Here is a 7,808-nt window from a genome sequence, read left to right as displayed (position 1 = left end):
TCTTCTATGTATTCATTAATGTGTATAAGGGCAGGGGATGTGGAGACTTAGCAGCAAACATTGGCTCAACAAATGAAAAACCCTTCACCAGTACAATTTCTAATCAGCCCACTAAACTATACTAATAGTTTTCTAACTTCTCTAAAGAACCTGTTTTTATAAGGTTTAAAGCATCTCATGCCTCTCACAGTTGGGAGGCTGTGAACAATCACATGTGGCAGGACAAGCCTGTCAGGCAGGCTAGAGAACCTTCAGAGGAGTTTGTAGGTTGAAACACTTCTATCATGCCCAGGAATTATTATTAACTGGAGCTGTAAGTTAACTCCTTCTCCAAAAGAGGTGGTGGGGGACAGCCCCCCGTGAAGTCAGAGGTGTAGGTGAGAGCACAAAGCAGTAAAGTAGGCAGACTCTGGTTTTGGGGGTAGATGCTCGAGAATTTCCAGGGGGACTCCTGAGGCTCGATCCCGCCTTTGTGTATGCCAAGCCTCCTTCTTCATGACCTTTGCCATGGGCAGAGTTCCTCACGCTGGCTCCCGGCAAGAATTTCCCTACATTTCATCCGTGGGTGAACAGGTGTTTATTATGAAGTATAAACCATAACTAGACCAGGTTTGGTACTCTTACAATAATAGCAAGGAAAAAGAAAGAAAAGCAACAGCAAAACCTTTTTTTTTTTTTTTGTCTTTATCTATTGCTTTAATAATTGAATGTAACCAGAAGGTCTTTTCATATCTATTAAGTATTTATGAGGATTGGCGATAAGCTAATAAAACAGATTTTTAAAAATTTAAATAAATAACTATTCCAGAGACAGGCATTCAAATAAATGAGCCATTTGGAACTGACACTTGGACATCCTTAGGGATGCTCTGAATGTTTTAGAACATCTTTTTCAAGAAATGCCTTTCTAATTCTTGGAAACTGCCTTTCAGTTCAGTTCAGTTTAGTCGCTCAGTTGTGTCCGACTCTTTGCAACCCCATGAATCGCAGCACGCCAGGCCTCCCTGTCCATCACCAACTCCCAGAGTTCACCCAAACTCACATCCATGGAGTCGGTGATGCCATGCAGCCATCTCATCCTCTGTCGTACCCTTCTCCTCCTGCTCCCAATCCCTCCCAGCATCAGAGTCTTTTCCAATGAGTCAACTCTTCGCATGAGGTGGCCAAAGTATTGGAGTTTCAGCTTTAGCATCATTCCTTCCAAAGAAATCCCAGGACAGATCTCCTTTAGAATGGACTGGTTGGATCTCCTTGCAGTCCAAGGGACTCTCAAGAGTCTTCTCCAACACCACAGTTCAAAAGCATCAATTCTTCGGCGCTCAGCTTTCTTCACAGTCCAACTCTCACATCCATATATGACCACTGGAAAAACCATAGCCCTGACAAAACTTCTTATAGAAGGATGTCTGAGGGAACTTCCTAGAGTGCTGACAGTTATAAGGGCCACAAATTGAGCACCTGGCCGATCAGGGTGGACTTGAACTCCTAAGCACTCCCAGGGAAAATTCTTACAACTCAGCTAAATTAGTCACAATTGCATATAGGTGACAGGCCAGCCTCCTGGAGCAGAGAACAGAACAAAGAATGGAAAATGAATCTGAAAGAACAAATGTAAGATAGCTCATATAGCACCTTCCTCATATCACGAAATCCATTCCAAGTATGTTACCAGTCTAAATGGGAAGTGTACGCAGACAGCAAGAGAATATCTCTAATACTTCAAGCATGGAAAAATTCCTTAACCAATTTTGAAAAAGCAGACTGAAAAATTGGGCTGTATTAAAATTAGGAACTCTGTTCCCAAAAATATGCTATTAAGAGAACAAAGTTGCTTGTAGCTTGAAAACCAAACACCAGCATGTGAAAAGGTATTTGTGTTGGCTCACAATCTTGAGAGTTTCCCAGGTGAAACCTGAAACTGGCCCCAGTGCACAGAGGGCCTGGAGAGACCTAAGAAAGAGGCAGACCACTCCAGACTGGTAGGTGGCAGTTTTAGTAAGGAAGGAAATTGACATACAAGGTTTGGCTTGGGTGTTAAGTGACTAGACCTCCACACTTACCCACCTGAATCTGAGAGTTTCTATAGAGCATTGACCCTGGGTTCAGTCATGCATTCAACCCAGGTGGTCTCACAGTACCTTACGTACTCGTGGCTGAAATAGCTCTGGTGGTAGGAAGGGTAGGTCAAATGGACATTCGAGGAAGGAGGGAGTGAGGAGCCCAGACTCAGCTCCTGGGTCAACCTGCACTTACGTCCACTTGATGACCGCCTTCAATGACTTGTAACACTGACAAAGGTACAAATATATAAACATTATTTCTGAAAACAATGTTTATATTCAACACAACATAAATATGTATAAGAAGGCTGAACAGGCATTTCACAAATAAAAGGATATCTAACTATCCAAAATAAAAATAAAATAATCAGTGGTATTAGTAATCAGGAGAAATCATATTAAAATAAGTGGAATACTAGCATGCACTCACCAGAGAAGCTAAATTAGAGAGATTTTTGAATGCCAAGTATTGGTGAGGTTGTGGCACAGTGAACATGTTTATGCACTGCTTGGTGGGCAGTTAAGTTGTGAAGACCTTGAAAAGCCATTTGGCAGTATCTACTAAATTTGAATGCATGTACACTTCATGGGCTTCCCAGGTGGCTCAGTGGTAAAGAATCTGCCTGATGATGCAAGAGATGCACGTTCAATCCCTGGGTCAGGAAGATTCCCTGGAGTAGGAAATGACAACACGCTCCAGCTCCAGTATTCTTGCCTGGAAAATTCCATGAACAGAGCCTGGCGGGCTACAGTTTATTGGGTTGCAAAGAGACACGACTGAGTGACAAAGCACACACACACACTTCACAATTCAGAAATTTCACTTTTAGGCTTAGCAGCCTGACAGAGAAAGGTGCATGTATCTTCCAAAAAAAAAAAAAAAAGGATGCTTTATAGCAAACAGCATTGTATTTGACATAACCCAAACTAGAAATAATCCAATGTCTACCAACAGTAGAGCAAATAAACTGGTATATTCATACAGTGAAATGTTATATAACTATGAGAATGAACACAGGAAGGAGACTGGCCTACACATGGACACCACCAGATGGTCAACACCAAAATCAAACTGATTATACTCTTTGCAGCCAAAGATGGAAAAGCTCTATAGAGTCAGAAAAAACAAGACCGAGAACTGACTGTGGTTCCACCATCAACTCATTATTGCAAAATTCAGGCTCAATTTGAAGAAAGTAGGGAAAAACACTAGGCCATTCAGGTATGACCTAAATCAAATCCCTTATGACTATACAGTGGAAGTGAGAAATAGATTCAAGGGATTAGATCTGACAGAGTGCCTGAAGAATAATGGACAGAGATTCGCCACATTATACAGGAGGTGGTGTCCAAAACCATTCTCAAGAAAAAGAAATATAAGAAGCCAAAGTGGTTGTCTGAGGAGGCCTTACAAATAGCTGAGAAAAGACAATAAATGAAAGGCAAAGAAGAAAAGGAAAGATATACCCATATGAATGCAGTGTTCCAGAGAATAGCAAGGAGAGATAAGAAAGCCTTCCTCAGTGATCAGTACAAAGAAATAGAGGAAAACAATAGAATGGGAAAGACTAGAGATCTCTTCAAGAAAATTAGAGATACCAAGGGAATATTTCATGCAAAGATGGGCTCAATAAAGGACAGAAATGGTATGGACTTAACAGAAGCAAAAGATATTAAGAAAAGGTGGCAAGAATACACAGAAGAACTATACAAAAAAGATCTTCATGACCCCGATAACCATGATGGTTCAATCACTCACCTAGAGTCAGACATCCTGGGGTGAGAAGTCAAGTGGGCCTTAGGAAGCATCACTACAAACAAAGCTAGTGGAGGTGATGAATTCCAGCTGAGCTATTTCAAATCCTAAAAGATGATCCTGTTGAAGTGCTGCACTCAATATGTCAGCAAATTTGGAAAACTCAGCAGTGGCCACACAACTGGAAAAGTCAGTTTCCTTCCCAAAGAAAGGCAATGCCACAGAATGTTCAAACTACTGCACAATTGCACTCATCTCACACTAGTAAAGTAATGCTTAAAATTCTCCAAGTGAGGCTTCAACAGTACATGAACTGAGAACCTCCAGATATTCAAGCTGGGTTTAGAAAAGGCAGAGGAACCAGAGATCAAATTGTCAACATCCATTGGATTATAGAAAAAGCAAGAGAGTTCCAGAAAAACATCTACTTCTGCTTCATTGGCTATGCCAAAGCTTTTGACTGTGTGGATCACAACAAACTGTGGAAAATTCTTAAAAGAGATAGGAATATCAGACCACCTTACCTGCCTCATGAGAAATCTGTTTGCAGGTCAGGAACAACAGTTAGAACTGGACATGGAACAACAGACGGGTTTCAAATTGGGAAAGGAACATGAAGGCTGTATATTGTCACCCTGGTTATTTAACTTATATGCAGAGTAATTATGAGAAATGCTGGGCTGGAGGAAGCACAAGCTAGAATCAAGATTGCTGGGAGAAATATCAATAACCTCAGACATGCAGATGACACCACTCTTATGGCAGAAAGTGAAGAAGAACTGAAGAGCCTCTTGATGAAAGTGAAAGAGGAGAGTGAAAAAGCTGGCTTAAAACTCAACATTCAAAAAATGAAGATCATGGCATCCAGTTCCATCACTTCATGGCAAAGAGATGGGGAAACAGTGGAAACAGTGACAGACTTTATTTTCTTGTGCTCCAGAGTCACTTCAGATGGTGACTGCAGCTGTGGAATTAAAAGACACTTGCTCCTTGGAAGAAAAGTTATGACAAACCTAGACAGCATATTAAAAAGCAGAGACATTACTTTACCAACAAAATCCATCCAGCCAAAGCAATGGTTTTTCCAGTGGTCATGTATGGATGTGGGAGTTGGACTACAAAGAAAGCTGAGTGCTGAAGAATTGATGATTTTGAACTGTGGTGTTGGAGAAGACTCTTGAGAGTCCCTTGGACTGCAAGGAGATCCAACCAGTCCATCCTAAAGGAAATCAGTCCTGAATATTCATTGAAAGGACGAATGCTGAAGCTGAAGCTCCAAAACTTTGGTCAACTGGTGGGAAGAGCTGACTCATTGGAAAAGACTCTGATGCTGGGAAAGACTGAGGGCAAGATGAGAAAAGGGTAATAGAGGATGAGATGGTTGGATGGCATCACTGACTCAATGGACATGAGTTTGAACAAACCCAGGGAGATGGTGAAGGTAGGGGAACCTGGCATTCTGTAGTTGATAGGGTTGCAGAGAATTGGGCCCAACTTGGCAACTGAACAATGACAAAGCAATTGCTATGTAGATAAAAATCCAAAAATATAAGAATACATGTTTTATAATTCTAAATAGAAACTTCAAATCAGCTTAACTTAGATGTTGGAAGTCGAGATACCGGTTAGTTTTAGGGAGAAAAATGGAGTGACAGCGGGGAACATAAGCAAGGGTTCTGAACCCCTGGTGATATTTTGTTTCTTACCTGCTTAGTGGTTATACAACCAAATTCTCTTTGTAAAATTCATGATCTGAGTATTTTTAGCGATCATAGGTCAGCTAAAATTATTTTTGAAAAATTAATGGTGTCCAAAGCATCCCTGAAAAAGCCAGATATATAAAGATAAGGAAAAGCACATTCATAGGATTAATAAACAGCAAGTGCAAAGGCCCTAGGCCGAATAATTCTGAGGAATAGAAAGAAAGCTGCAGTGAGCCTGGGTGAGGGGAGATGGTGTATAAGATAGAGCAGGCAAGATCACAGCGTAAGGAGTTGAGATTTTGTATTAAGCACCATGTTTTCTGTCTCCAGACCCAAGGGTTATTTTACTGTACACTTGAGAACTGCAAGACCTTGGAAGGAAATTGAAGTTAAAGGGACTGAGGCTGTGAATGAATTTATGAAAATACAACAAATATTTTTATGTTCAGTTACAACAAAATAAAATTGATCAAGAACCAATTCCCCCATTCCGAAAAATTAATGGGCCTTTTTCTTTTCAAAGCTTTTGTGATAGAACTGTATCTCATAAAGACCTTATTGTTGTCTCCTGGTTTAAATGATGATCCCACAAAACTGGTCCAATTGAGCAGGAAACATAAGCTTAGCTTAATCATACGACCTGCAGTTCAGTTCAGTCGCTCAGTTGTGTCCGACTCTTTGCGACCCCATGAACCACAGCACGCCAGGCCTCCCTGTCCATCACCATCTCCCGGAGTTCACTCAGACTCACGTCCATTGAGTCAGTGATGCCATCCAGCCATCTCATCCTCTGGCGTCCCCTTCTCCTCCTGTCCCCCCTCCTCCTCCCAGCATCAGAGTCTTTTCCAGGGAGTCAACTCTTTGCATGAAGTGGCCAAAGTACTGGAGTTTCAGCTTTAGCATCATTCCTTCCAAAGAACACCCAGGACTGATCTCTAGAATGGACTGGTTGGATCTCCCTGCAGTCCAAGGGACTCTCAAGAGTCTTCTCCAACACCACAGTTCAAAAGCATCAATTCTTCAGTGCTCAGCTTTCTTCACTGTCCAACACTCACATCCATACATGACCTTGGTCAAGTCCTAACTTCCTTGAGCTTCAGCTCTCTTTATAAAATGAAGGGGTGAAAGGGGAAGAGTCCAGATGGAGGAGAGGGAGCACATGGAGTCAACATCTCTGCACAGCCAAGACACTGCCAGATGCTTGTGGGGACCTCAACACCCAGGCGGATGGAATGAATCCCTGAGCAACAGGGCAGGACTTTGTGGGGAGGGAGGGGGAAGAAGGGGAGGCCGAAGGTGGTCAGCACCCCTGGGGGCAGCTGGAGGAGCGGAGGTATCCATACACCTGAAGAGGCACACTTACCTTGAGGGGCCAGCGGGGTCAGGAAGGGTATGGGGGTTGGAGGACCAGAGAGGAACATGGCTCACATCCCCGCACCAACTTGGCCTGGGGGACCTGCTGAGGCCCTGCACGTGGTCCTCCACCTTCCAAGGCCCCCTCTGCTCACAGAGGAGGAAGAGACAAGCTGGATGGGGAGGGACCCTCAGGGAACAGATATCAGAAGTTACTGGCAGTCCCCCAAGCACTCAGCCCAGGGCAGCCTGCGGAGGCCCCAAGCCTGATACTCCAAGGACAGAAGCAGTTTTTTGTTTTTGTTATTGGGGTTCAGTTTTACCTTCCAGTTGTTTCATATATATATTTTCTAATGTTAACCTTCTCAATTTATTTGGTATTCTTTGTTACTGCTATTTATTATTATTTTTGCCACACTGCACAACCTGCAGGATCTTGGTTCTTAGGCCAGAGGTCAGGCCTGAGTTCCTGTACTGGGAGTGCCAAGTCCAAACTCCTGGATTAACAGAAAACATCAGCACCCAGGGGCTATTAATCAAAGTAAGGTCTCCTGGAGGTCCACGTCTCACACTAAGACCCAGCTCTACCCAACCGCCTGCAATTCCCAGTGCTAGAAACTTCAGGCCAAACAACCAGAAGACAGGAATCTATCAAAAAAAAAACAAAAATGACATGACAAAAAAATACGTTACAGATGAAAGACCAAGGTAAAAATCTATAGGACTAAATACATGAAGAGGAAATAGGCAACCTGCCTGAAAAAGAATTTAGACTAATAATATTAATGTTTGAAAATCTTAGAAATAGAATGGAGGCACAGACTGAGAAAATAAAAGAAATGTTTAACAAAGACCTAGAAGAACTAAAGAACAAACAGAGATGAACAGCAAATGAAATAAAAAATACAGTAGAAGGAATTAATAGCAGAATAAATG

This window comes from Bos grunniens, chromosome 14 (assembly GCF_055505025.1).
Source record: "Bos grunniens cultivar Pamir isolate PY7600 chromosome 14, Bosgru_T2T1.0, whole genome shotgun sequence".
In the NCBI taxonomy this organism is placed as follows: domain Eukaryota; kingdom Metazoa; phylum Chordata; class Mammalia; order Artiodactyla; family Bovidae; genus Bos; species Bos grunniens.
Note: the sequence above shows the minus strand (reverse complement) of the source record.